This window comes from Gymnoscopelus microlampas (assembly GCF_963454915.1).
Source record: "Gymnoscopelus microlampas genome assembly, chromosome: 4".
NCBI lineage: Eukaryota > Metazoa > Chordata > Actinopteri > Myctophiformes > Myctophidae > Gymnoscopelus > Gymnoscopelus microlampas.
The window spans coordinates 39130366-39145109 of NC_139941.1; positions in this window are offsets into that span (position 1 = coordinate 39130366).

The window sequence follows — 14744 nt, forward strand, 5'->3', positions numbered from 1 at the left end:
CACCTACAGCTGTTTCCTTGGAATCTGTGGTTCTGAAACGTTTTGTTGTCAACCCCCCAAATTGACATGTATTTGGGCAGTGGACCCCAATGTGAAAAGATGTAGTGTCAGGGCCCCCCATGAAAAAGATTTATATTTATGCTGTAACACATGCTACTGTATGCTGTAAGTTATTTGTCTTGTTTGTTGTTCAAGTCAAAGCACCAGGAAGGCTGTACTTGTCAGCCATCTGTTAGCTCAATGTGTTGAGATGCAGTATTCATGATCCAGAGGCCATGAGTTCAAATCCCATTGATGTCTTTCCTATGATTCTTTCCTTTGCAGACTGGCTTCCAGAAGATCAACTGAAAACTACCAGGAAGGCTATATTTGTCATCCAACTGTTAGCTCAATGGGTTGAGACGCAGTATACATGATCCAGAGGCCATGAGTTCAAATCCCATTGATATCTTTCCTATGATTCTTTCCTTTGCAGACTGGCTTCCAGAAGATCAACTGAAAACTACCAGGAAGGCTGTACTTGTCAGCCATCTGTTAGCTCAATGGGTTGAGACGCAGTATTCATGATCCAGAGGCCATGAGTTCAAATCCCATTGATGTCTTTCCTATGATTCTTTCCTTTGCAGACTGGCTTCCAGAAGATCAACTGAAAACTACCAGGAAGGCTGTACTTGTCAGCCATCTGTTAGCTCAATGGGTTGAGACGCAGTATACATGATCCAGAGGCCATGAGTTCAAATCCCACTGGTGTCTTTACTGTGAGGCTTTCCTTTGCAGACTAACTTCTAGAAAAACAAGTTAAAACCACCAGGAAACCTGTAACTCTCAGCCAACAGCTTAGCTCAACTGGTAGAGCGTCTGTCCAATATCATGACTTGACTTGACTTGAGTGGGTTCGATTCCCACTCGAGTCAAGTGTCCCCGGTAACTTGGGGCAACGGATAAATTGACTGATATACTTAGTGATGCTTCCCTTTGCAGACTAACTTCTAGAAAAACAAGTTAAAACCACCAGAAAACCTGTAACTCTCAGCCAACAGCATAGCTCAACTGGTAGAGCGTCTGTCCAATAACATGACTTGACTTGACTTGACTTGAGTGGGTTCGATTGACTGACTTGAGTGGGAATCGAACCCACTCAAGTCAGGTCAAGTCATGTTATTGGACAGACACTCTACCAGTTGAGCTAAGCTGTTGGCTGAGAGTTACAGGTTTCCAGGTGGTTTTAACTTGTTTTTCTAGAAGTTAGTCTGCAAAGGGAAGCATCACTAAGGATATCAGTCAATTTATCCATTGCCTCAAGTTACCGGGGACACTTGACTCGAGTGGGAATCGAACCCACTCAAGTCAAGTCAAGTCATGGGACAGACGCTCTACCAGTTGAGCTAAGCTGTTGGCTGAGAGTTACAGGTTTCCTGGTGGTTTTAACTTGTTTTTGTAGAAGTTAGTCTGCAAAGGAAAGCATCACAGTAAAGACACCAGTGGGATTTGAACTCATGGCCTCTGGATCATGTATACTGCGTCTCAACCCATTGAGCTAACAGATGGCTGACAAGTACAGCCTTCCTGGTAGTTTTCAGTTGATCTTCTGGAAGCCAGTCTGCAAAGGAAAGAATCATAGGAAAGACATCAATGGGATTTGAACTCATGGCCTCTGGATCATGAATACTGCGTCTCAACCCATTGAGCTAACAGATGGCTGCCAAGTACAGCCTTCCTGGTACTTTGACTTGAACAACAAACAAGACAAATAACTTTTAAAAAATGTGTTACAGCATAAATATAAATCTTTTTCATGGGGGGCCCTGACACTACATCTTTTCACATTGGGGTCCACTGCCCAAATACATGTCAATTTGGGGGGTTGACAACAAAACGTTTCAGAACCACAGATTCCAAGGAAACAGCTGTAGGTGAATGGATAGAGTCACTGACTAGTGAGCCGCAGGTAACAGGTTCAAGCCTCAGTTACAGCAGCAAGTCAGGATGTCAAATCAAATAGGTATTATTAGGAGTGAAATGGTTGTGTTTCTTCACCCCAACTGCACATGACATCAGTTTACATGTACATTATTTTCAGTGATGAAGACAAAGCGCACAGACGTTCACTGTACTTTAGTACATTTTGTAAACTTATGACTCTGAGTAGAGTATAGCCTGACTTAAACAAACAAATAACGTTATGATGAAAGTCCCCAGTTCCTCTCACGAAGTGACAGCTGTTGCGCTCGCCATGTTTATGAATGGTTAAAACATCTTTTGAAAATAGCAGATCTACAAGCTCACAACGCGTCACAAGCTTGTAGATCTGCTATTTTCAAAAGATTTTATGCATAGTAGACTTTGGAAACGGGACATTCTGGGATCGAACTCGAAGCTCCCACTCACCAGTCCGACGTGTTATCAGTCATGCCAATAAACCTGCCCGATAGCCAGGTCTATTGCACGCGACTTCTGGCTAATTTGACTGTGGGGGCTACACATAGAACCAGCGCAGCAGTTATATATCTATATCTATATAGAGATAGAGATAGATATATTCCTAAACTTTCCTAAAGTAAATTCCCCCCATTGGTGCTAAAAGCTGTCAATCATGCAGGGGGACGCCCCCTCTATCCTCTGAACACGGCGGCCAACAATGGCCGCCGTGTTCATTTAAGAGCATTGAAATGTCACCTTAAAACGCATTTTAATACATTACAGAATGTACCTAAACAAATGTAAGTGTCCAATAAATATAAAGGTAATTTAGATAAAGGTTCGACTTTATCTTTGTATATATACAAAAATCTGTATATATATATATATATATGTATGCAAAGGGTGTTTAAACTATAGGACAGCACTACGTAGTTTACGTAGGCTTTACGTAAGCTTCGTCCAGGAGGTCTTTACGTGCATGCTGTCTCACGACAGTAGTTTTAGCACAGACGTAGCGGAACCTACGACGATGGTGTCTCCAGAAGCCTGTTTAGATGCCACGTTGGGGACACACAGCTGCTACTAACGAATGCGCAGCTGCGTGGAGGCTCCTACGCAGCTTCTAGGCTACGCAGGAAATGAAATTCGTTTGGGAAACGCGGCCAATGAAGGATCCCAACCCTAGACAATGAACATAAAGAATAAAACAAATCATGTAAGGGTAAATACAACATTATGAACATAAAGATAAAATAAACCACATAAGGGGAAATACAACACTATGAACAAAGAATTAAACAAACCATGTAAGGGTAAATACAACACAATGAACATAAAGAATAAAACATAAAACCATAAAGGGCAAATACAACACTATGAACATAAATAAAACAGACCATATAAAATGGTAAATACAACACTATGAGTAGGGCACTGCAGGGAATTGAACCCCATCCCGGTAAACCAGGAGAACCACACCAGAGCCTTTGTTTTTATGTTGTTATTTACAAATCACATGGTAACATTCACTCATTTACATTTCAACAGTAAAGTCACTTCACAATTTTCAATGTAGATATTCATCTATACTCTTTGTCCAGAGTGACTCACAATAAACAAGGTAAACACATACATAGAATGCAGAGACAGCGTAGTGTCTCAGTAAACTAGGATCACAGGTAAACCAAGAACCTAGCATCAGTCTAAACGGTATAATAAATTAATAATCAGTACATAGAAACTATAGGATGCCAGGTCAACAAATGAACCCAGCATCTGAGGTATTTTTTACTTTACTGGAGTATTTCCAATTTTCAGTACTTTTACTTATACTCCACCACACCTCAGAGGCAAATATTGTACTTTTACTCCACTACAATTATTTGAAATCTTTAGTTACTTTGTAGATTTTGATTATTACTACAAAACATACAAACATTAACCCTATAGCAGATCTACAAGCTCAAAATGCATCTAAGGGCTACAGGATGAGGTGGAGTCTGAAGATGAGTCTCTTCACATTACAACAATGATGAGCTACGCTGTTGGTCACAGAATTCCTGAAGCAGCACAGCTGTACAGTTACAGATAATGAGCCTATTGAGATCAGATACGGTAATGTTTAGTGATATAGCGCCTTTATAAAAAAAAGAAGAAAGAAATAAACAAATAAATACAATTACAAAAAAACATCAAATACGGTAAATGGAAGTTAAAACAAAACATACATTACAACTGAAATATTTTTTGTGCAAATATTACATAATTTCCAATGATATTATCCATCAAAGACTAATGCTATTATGTAATTTTGACAAGCCTATGAAGTCATGACGACCAAGAAGAAAACAGGAAAACAATAACCCAAAATACATGTCAATAATTAACATTACAACGATAAAAAAGGAGAATTTTTTTTACACTTTGATCATGAAACAAATAAAATAAAAATAGCTTTTCTTTGTCTCCGTCTAAGGAGTTTGTGGAGAGTATTTTTTTCTGCCAGTTTTGCTTTGTTTTTGAGACCAGCTACAGTCAGTAAATATTCCTCTTTTCCCTTTTAGTTTCCTACAATAAAAAAAAGAAAGAAATGTACAGAAATAAAACGTTATTTTTCAAAGGAACCTCATATATTTAAGGAAACACATGGAACCAAATGGACCCTTGTCCACTGTTTCCCAAGTTATGGGTCGGGACTCAATAATGGGTCGTGGACACATTTTCTTGGGTCATGAGTAAATAAACCCCCCCCCCCCCCAACCTGTTAATTAAGTATTCAATCAAAGCTTCCAGCAGGTGATTGGCCTGTGGATTACGGTTCATTGAACATTGTAATGTATTAAATACATTTGAAAATGACATTGGTTTGTTCTGAATGGAGCAGATATGACATATTGGAATATTGTTGATGTCCAAAAAACATAAAAAGTGAAAATAGCCGATCTACAAGATCAATGTCACAAAATAAAGAAAAACATTTTAGAAGAAAAAGAAAAACGTTTAAATAAGTTATTTTATTCAACACTTTTTAAAGCTCTGTGGATTTTTTGTTTTACTTTTTTTTTAAATGACAACCTGATAATGCATTTAATCATCGGGTAAACAATATGTCATATTTGTATCAAAAAAACAAAGCAAAAATATCCACAGAACTTACAAGTGTGAAATACAATCTTGACTCTTCCAAACAAAAACATTTAGAATTTGTTAATAATTGAATCATTTACAGGCCATAAATGTGAAGCCATGTTAACATCTTTATACAAAAGGAAAACCGGTTGAAGAAAAGACTCACTCCACAAAAACCTTAAGAAAAACACCTTAGACAGAGACTAAAAAAATATATTAGTGTTTTGTTTGTTCATGCTCATAAAGAGCTCCAAGTGCTAAAAGTGAAAAGCGCAGCAGCAAACGTTTGGGTCAAAGGACCATCGTCAGTGCCTCGCCTATTGACCGGCATGAATAATGAAGCTTTACCCACAAATGACAACACATAAATCCACATCACATACTACACTACTACACTACATTACGGTCATTATGTGATGTGGACTGACGTGATGAAGCTTTAATTGCAAATGATTACATCTGATGATATAGCACTGACGTCCTACGACCTAAATGTGTGTTGCTGCACTTTTCACTTTGAGCACTTGGAGCACTTGATGAACATAGAAAAAATAAAATAAAAATATATGTTCTTAGTCTCTGTCTGAGGAGTTTTCCTTAAGGTTTTTATGGAGTGAGTCTTTATTTCTGCCAGTTTTCATTTGTTTTTGAGATCAGTCAGTAAATATTCCTCTTTCCTTTTAGTATCCTACATTTGTTTTACATGAATAAAATAAAATATTTAGAGTAGTAAAACGTTCTTATGTTTAAAAATAACCCGATACATTTAAAAACAAAAATCAAAGAAATTCCATTTAAAATATTAAAATAAGAGTAATGAAAATAGCAGATCTACAAGCCGAGCTTGTAGATCTGCTATTCTCACTAGGTCCCAGGGAGACATCACATTTCTCTTTTGGGTCTCGAGCTAAAACGTTATGAAAATCTTTACACTGAAATGTTTACATTCCAGTGTGTTTTTGCCATTGCTTGTTTATTGTTAATTTCAGATCCAGATTCAAACAGTGACTATTTTTCCTGGGGTCAAATAGTAAAACTAAAATGAATTAAAAGCACATATAAGAAGCAAGCAAAATAGAACATGTGCTATTTCGTGAAAACAACAAATCTAAGCAATAAATTAGAAACAAAACAAAAAAAGACGTTGTGAAAATAGATTTACATGCTCGTTGTGAGCTTGCAAATCTATTATCTTCATTAGTTTGGGTCCTGAGCTAAAAGGTTTGGGAACCTCTGCAGCGGCACAATGCCTGGTAGCTGTTAAATATAGAGCTTACACATTTTGATGTCCAAAAAACATAAAAAGTGAAAATAGCCGATCTACAAGATCAATGTCACAAAATAAAGAAAAACATTCAAAATAATGTTATTTAAGAAAATGCTAAGAAATTCCATAAAAAGAAAATAATGAAAATCTACAAGAGTGAAGATCTACAAGCTCAAACTAATTTCATAAAGTAAATTAAAAAAAGAAAAGCAATTCCATAAAGTAGGGGAATCATTTGTTTAACATACAACTTACATTTAGTTGAAATTTAAACCAGTGGTTCTCCTCCTAAATATTTGGCAAAAACATTAAGATTTAATATAAAAAAGTTATACTAAATAAATAATTTATACTAAGTTAGTACCAATGGATTGATTGGTCTTTAAAGCATGCTGTGAAGAGGCCCACCCATCTGTCCACTTAACACGGCTGCCATGTTAAGTGGTCAGATCCAGAATAAGGTTGAGAACCACTGATTTACACATTTCAAAGATCTACAACTACAGCAGAAATGAGCATTTAATTAAAGATCTACAACTACGGCAGATGAAAACCTAACCCTATGGATTAAGTACATGAGCAACATGTAATTAAGTTTCACAATTAAGATTGTCATTTTTAGAGGAACTTTATTTTATTTAGCACTTCTTTGAAGCTCTGTGGACATTGTTTTAATAAAAACCTGATAATGCTTTTAATCAGGTAAACGTCATTTAGATCATATTTGTTATCAAAAAACAAAAATGTCCACAAAACTTACAAGTGTGAAATAAAATCTCGACTCCTCCAACCAATTTTATATTTTTGAAAATTGTAATAATGTAATCATTTACAGACCATAAATGGGTAGCCATGTTAACATCTTTATAAAAAATAAAAACCGGTTGAAGAAAACACTCACTCCACAATAACCTTATGGAAAACTCCTTAGACAAAGACTAAGTAAATATATTAGTGTTTTAATTTTTCATGCTCATAAAGAGCTCCAAGTGCTAAAAGTGAAAAGTGCAGCAGCAAACGTTTGGGTCAAAGGACCATCGTCAGTGCCTCGCCTATTGACCGGCATGAATAATGAAGCTTTACCCACAAATGACAACACATAAATCCACATCACATACTACACTGACTACACTATATTACGGTCATTATGTGATGTGGACTGACGTGATGAAGCTTTAATTGCAAATGATTACATCTGATGATATAGCACTGACGATGGTCCTACGACCTAAATGTGTGTTGCTGCACTTTTCACTTTGAGCACTTGGAGCACTTGATGAACATAGAACAAATAAAATAAAAATATATGTTCTTAGTCTCTGTCTGAGGAGTTTTCCTTAAGGTTTTTATGGAGTGAGTCTTTATTTCTGCCAGTTTTCATTTGTTTTTGAGATCAGTCAGTAAATATTCCTCTTTCCTTTTAGTATCCTACATTTGTTTTACATGAATAAAATAAAAATATTTAGAGTAGTAAAACGTTCTTATGTTTCAAAAGAACCCAATACATTTAAAAACAAAAATCAAAGAAATTCCATTTAAAATATTAAAATAAGAGTAATGAAAATAGCAGATCTACAAGCCGAGCTTGTAGATCTGCTATTCTCACTAGGTCCCAGGGAGACATCACATTTCTCTTTTGGGTCTCGAGCTAAAACGTTATGAAAATCTTTACACTGAAATGTTTACATTCCAGTGTGTTTTTGCCATTGCTTTTTTATTGATAATTTCAGATCCAGATTCAAACAGTGACTATTTTTTCTGGGGTCAAATAGTAAAATTAAAATGAATTAAAAGCACATATAAGAAGCAAGCAAAATAGAACATGTGCTATTTCGTGAAAACAACAAATCTAAGCAATAAATTAGAAGAAAAAAAAGAGGTTGTGAAAATAGATTTACATGCTCGTTGTGAGCTTGCAAATCTATTATCTTCACTAGTTTGGGTCCTGAGCTAAAAGGTTTGGGAACCTCTGCAGTGGCACAATGCCTGCAGCTGTTAAATATAGAGCTTACCCATTTTGAATGACATCAGTTATGACTGTAATGTTTAGAATGCAATCACACAGTTATGACTAATGTTTATTTTATTTTCCAGGAGTAATACAGTCTACAGTGACTGAACTGCCTCTTACACAGTGTCACAGTGGCTGCTAGCGGATGCCTATGAGTTCAATTCAAAGTTTACAATTTAAATGGTGCATTTATCTATAGTACCTTTAACCAAAGCACTTTGTAATGTGCATTACATTCACCAACATACTTACCAGGGGGAGAGATAGAGAGATGAGAGGAATAGAGAGACAGAGAGATAGAGAGACTCGTATAATTTACATCATTTGTGTACGATTGACATAAATTATACGAGGCGCATATGACGCAATGGCAGCAGCATTCTTTGCTTCATGTTCTCTGCATCAGTCTCAGTCCAAAATCAGTCCATTTTCATTATTCTCCTGCCAAATGACGAGCATTGTACGCAAACAACGTGAAACGAAGTCCACATCACATACTGGTCATATGTATCGTTTATATTATTATTATTATTATTATTATTATGTGATGTGGATTGACGTGATAAAGTTTTACTCGCAAATGACGGCACAAATAACGAGTAACTACACGTGATGCACATGCCGACATCCGTCACACACCTTCACATCACATACTGGTCATATGTGATGTGGCGTGATTAAGCTTTAACGCAAATGACGCAACCTAAAATCAATTGTGCCAATATTTGTCAGCAATACAGCAACAGCATGAATGACATTAGTACACAACATACAACACTATGAATGACATTAGTACACAACATACAACACTATGAATGACATTAGTAAACAACATACAACACTATGAATAACATTAATACACAACATAAAACACAAGCAACAGGAATAACCAAAGTCATTAACCCTCTAAGACCTGAAGCCGATTCTACATGTCTCCTAAATCCCGACAGTTTTCTGAAAAACATAAGTTTCTATATCAGTGGTTCTCAAACTTTTTCATGTCAAGGACCCCCAAAATGATATGTATTTGGCCGTGGACACCCATAAAAATATTTTGTTCCAGGGACCCCCCCAGAAGCAAAGATTTGAGTTAAAAAATATTCGCTTTAAAAATATATTCAAAGATTTGCACACATTTTCAAAAATGTTCAAAAATAACAGATCTACAAGCTCATAGCGTGGCACTCAGTGCTGCACTATGAGCTTGTATATCTGCTATTTTTGAATAGCCAAAGTGTAAAATAAAGCTTTTTAGCTCAAATCTAAAAATGACACAGTTTCAGGTCTTAATAGGTTAAATGCATATGATATGAATGATGGCCCTACATCTCTTCCTGTTCTGACCTACTGTAAACAACGGCGTGTACCTCGCCTAAAAGAAAAAATGCCGACCGATGTGAATGACGAGCTATCCGCAAATGTCGTGAAATAATGACAAAATCACATAAATCCACATCACATTAACTGACCAGTAATGTGATGTGGCCTGACGTGATTTACTCGCAAATAACCTTAAACGGTACAACGCCAAATTCATATTACGTTAAACGACACACGACGTAAAGGACGACATGCATCACATACCTCCACATATGTTCATATGTGACGTGGACGTACCGTGATGATGTTTTACCCGCATATGTTGTGAAATGACACAACACAACACATACATCACATCAATGCACATCACATACGGCCCCCGTGTACGGTCATATGTGATGTGGGCTGACGTGATGAAGACTTACCTGCATATGACGGAAGCAACGTGAAATCAAATGTAATTTTTACCCGCATGTGTTGTGAAATGACAACACATACATCACATCAATCCACATCACATACTACACTACACTACACCATGGACTTATGTGATGTGGGCTGACGTGATGACTTACCTGCACGGATGTTACGTGAAATCCTGAGACGCGACGCAAATCAAAACGCTGGCCGTGACCCAATAATAAAAAACCACTGGTCCAGTCCCTTCTTACTTATTCTTCACGAATGACGGGCATTGAACGCAAACGACGCAAACCGCTGGCCTGCCACCCGTTAAATGACGCAACGCAAGCAACACTAAAAAAGGTTTACTTGATACTATGACAGGGCAAAAAAAAGCTATATTTTTAACTTTATCAAAAATAGATAAAGCGCAAATAGGTTTAACTATGTGAGTTTGCTATGTGACCAAGAGCCACATATACTATACCCTGTCACTATATTATACAACCTAGTATACATATACTGTACCCTGTCACTATATTATACAGCTTAGCGTGAGCCTACATATACTGTACCCTGTCATTACATAAACAGCCTAGTATACGTATGCTGTCAGTACTACAAATGGAACCAAATGGACCACGGGTCCATTTGGTTCCATTTGTAAAAAAACACACAAAGACACACTAGGGGGAAAAAAAGTAATAACTTTATTAAAGCAAATAATAGAGAAGAGAAAAGAGGGAAAGTTAAAGTATGGAGGTCAGGTAGAAACCTTTTATGTCCAAAACTGTTACTTTTTAACCCATTGAGACCTGAAGCCGATTCTACATGTCTCCTAAATCTCAACAGTTTTCTGAAAAACGTATGTTTATATCAGTGGTGCTCAATCTTTTTCATGTCAAGGACCCCCAAAATTATATGTATTTGGCCGCGGACCCCCATCAAAATATTTTGTTCCAGGAACCCCCCAGAAGCAAAGATTTGAGTTAAAAATGTTAGCTTTAAAAAAATATATATATTCAAAGATTTGCACACATTTTAACTATTTTTGAATAGCCCAAAGTGCAAAATAATGCTTTTTAGCTCAAATCTAAAAATGACACAGTTCCAGGTCTTAATGGGTTAAAATGGACACAAAAAATAAACTGTGTTCCAATGGATCCTTTGTAATTATCATGATCTTTGCTTTGTGAGCTTGTAGATCGGCAGTTTGTACTGCTTTAGTGTGTGACACTGTAGTATGACCAAGTAAAGAAATGTATTTACAAAAAATTATGTTTAAATATGGAGATACAAGGTTTCTGCCCGACAACCAATGATAGACCGTGTCACTACTAGCACTTACCTTCAACAGCAGCCACGACTCAAACAGTAGCAAATGGAAAAAAAACACTAAGAAAGGAAGCAAATGACACGTCGGACATCATTTGCTTTCTCTATTAGTTTGCACAGACCTACAGCACAGATGGATGTAAACACTGTGTTAATGGGGCTACATGCTACCATAATGATACCAGACATAAATCACATACCTCCACATCACATACATTTGTACACACAAACCACTAGTGAAGAACTAGAGACAGGCAAGAAGAAAGAAATGTGTTTGTGAAAAGAAGTAAAGACAAAAATAAAAAATCGATCAAATAACTCAGACACAAAAGTGAATAAAAACAAATCATTTTTCTATTGCTTTATTAAAGCAAAGAATAGAGGAAAAGAGGAGAAGTTACGACCACATATGGTCGTATGTGATGTGGACCGATGTGACCAAAGCTTTAGCCGAACAATTACGTGAAACGATAAATAAATCACATAAATGTGATTTGGACAGACATTTGTGGCAACGCAAATGACGTGAAACTATACGATAGACGACGCGAATGACGACATACATGGTATGGTAGCATGTAGCATGTAGCCCCCTTAACAAGCAGCAGCAGAAATCAAAAGGTTCCTACCATCTACAGACGTCTTCTTCTTGTCAACTTCATGTTCTGTAAAGACACAAGAAAAAGAAAACAAAAGGTTGAGTTGTGCCGGCCGTACAGGGTGACATTTTGGAAGCCATAGTGACATGTCATAACCTAGTCACTGACAGGCTGTGTCACCATTATGACATTTTACTTCATTAATTGTCACAAATAATTGCAATTAATGATTTAATTGTGTTTGTTTGGCATTGAACATAAAAAATATATTTTTGGCTGGCTTTTAAACTTCGTAAACAGGGCAGATATGACAAATAACTTAAATGAATGCCATATTACCCGACTTGACTTTCTAATGTAAAAGAAAAAGCGATCTACAAGCTCACAACGTGTCGCGATCACGGCACGGTGTGAGCTTGTAGATCAGCCATTTCCTCCATTTTATGAACTGGAAACTATGACGATTTTATGCAAAATAATTGCAATTACCTCAAATAATTTGCGATTATGTAACCGGAAGAGTGGGCACCTGGGAAAAGTGGGCACTTCAATGTGTAATTGGCCATTTATTTGGGTCACGTGACGTGTGTTTACGTCCTGGTTTCCATTAGGAGGGGATCAGTCTATTTTCTCCATTGACTTACATGCATTCTGCTCATCAGACACAAGCCAACTAACGTCTTATTTCGAAAGGTAAAGTTATTCTAATACTGTGTGCTGTATTATCATCTTGTTTTCTTGATGATGATGTTATTGTTCTTTTACATCTTACCATTTGGAAATTGACTTTAATAGATAGACTGCGAATGCTAGCAATGTTACCTGCCTGTGTAGAACACATCACCATACAGTGGAGTAAAGTACATTTACTCAAGTTTTACTTTACTGGAGTATTTACAATTTCCAGTACTTTTACTTCTACTCCACTGCATCTCAGAGGCAAATATTGTACTTTTCACTCCACTATTGCATTGTGAGCTTGTAGATCTGCTATTTTCATAAGTTTTTTTTATACATTTGAAAACTTTTTATACATTTGAAAAATGTTAATGTAGGCTACTTAAGGCACCAAAGTAGAAAGTACGCATTATGTACATATGTAGAATGTCCCAGTTTTCAAATGTATAAAAAAAATCTTAGCAGATCTACAAGCTCACAATGCAATAGTTGAGTGAAAAGTACAATATTTGCCTCTGAGATGCGGTGGAGTAGAAGTAAAAGTACTGGAAATTGTAAATACTCCAGTAAAGTAAAAATACCTAAGAAATCGTACATAAGTACAGTACTTGAGTAAATGTACTTGGTTACTTTACACCACTGTATGGTGAGTATATATATATATATTGGTATAAAAAGGAAATGCTAAAATAAGCCTATGTGTTCTACACAGGCAGGTAACATTGCTAGCATTCTCAATGGTGTTCACTCTCCATTCCGACATCTCACCACTCCGACTAGTGGCTTCCGCGTGCGGTTAGGGTTAGGGTTAGGGTTAGGTATAGGGTTCGTCAACGTCGGAAAGGCGACATGTCGGAAAGGAGAAATGCACCCCATTCTCAATCTATCTAAACTGCTCAAAAAAAGTTCGGAAACTTAACTTCGGTCAATTATATCTCCCCTTTAATAATACCAATTGGTATTGTGTTTTATATCATTTTTATCGTTGATTAGTCACCTTTACAACGAGGTACAGCTTGTAAGGATCGTGCATTCTTGGAATGAGCAACACACCTAAACGTGTGGGTAGCGCCTCCAAAAAATGTGCCAAAATCACCCAATATGCTTCTGTTGGTAATCACTCTTGTTTTGAGCAACCTGTCAGCACACACCTGCTGAGAGGTGTGTGCCAGTAGTCACAGGTGTGTGACTGCCTCACAGGTGAGTGACTGGCACCTGAACATGGGTTCTGCAACTTTGTTGAGTTTGTACTCCAAGCAGCAACACTGCCCCCATGGAAAGATGCCACGTTTGTCCCTTCAGGATAAGGCCCGTGCAATAGGGCAAGTGAAGCTGGTGTTCCGTTATGCAGAGTGACAGCATTATTTGGTGTTAGCCCTGGTACCATTTCCAAACTTAGGACCAAGTTCTGTGAGACAGGTGAAGTCAACAAGGAAGACAACAACCCAAGACCCCTTGCTTCACTGAGGAACCATAGATTTACAGGCAAGATTTGCACAACGGTACCAAAGACAGATGTCAAAGTTGCAGGGTCCACACACTTGTGACTGGCACACACCTGCCTGCAAATGGTACCAGGGCTGACATCAAATAATGCGTAATCTGCGTAACGGAACACCAGCTTCACTTGCCCTATTGCACGGGCCTTATCCTGAAGGGACAAACGTGGCAGTCCATGGGGGCAGTGTTGCTGCTTGGAGCATACACAAACTCAACAAAGTTGCAGAACCCATGTTCAGGTGCCAGTCACTCACCTGTGAGGCAGTCACACACCTGTGACTACTGGCACACACCTCTCAGCAGGAGAGGTGTGTGCTGGCAGGTTGCTCAAAACAAGAGCGATTACCAACAGAAGCATATTGGGTGATTTTGGCACATTTTTTGGAGGCGCTACCCACACGTTTAGCTGTGTTGCTCATTCCAAGAATGCACGATCCTTACAAGCTGTACCTCGTTGTAAAGGTGACTAATCAACGATAAAAATGATATAAAACACAATACCAATTGGTATTATTAAAGGGGAGATATAATTGACCGAAGTTAAGTTTCCGAACTTTTTTTGAGTAGTTTATTAAAGTCAATT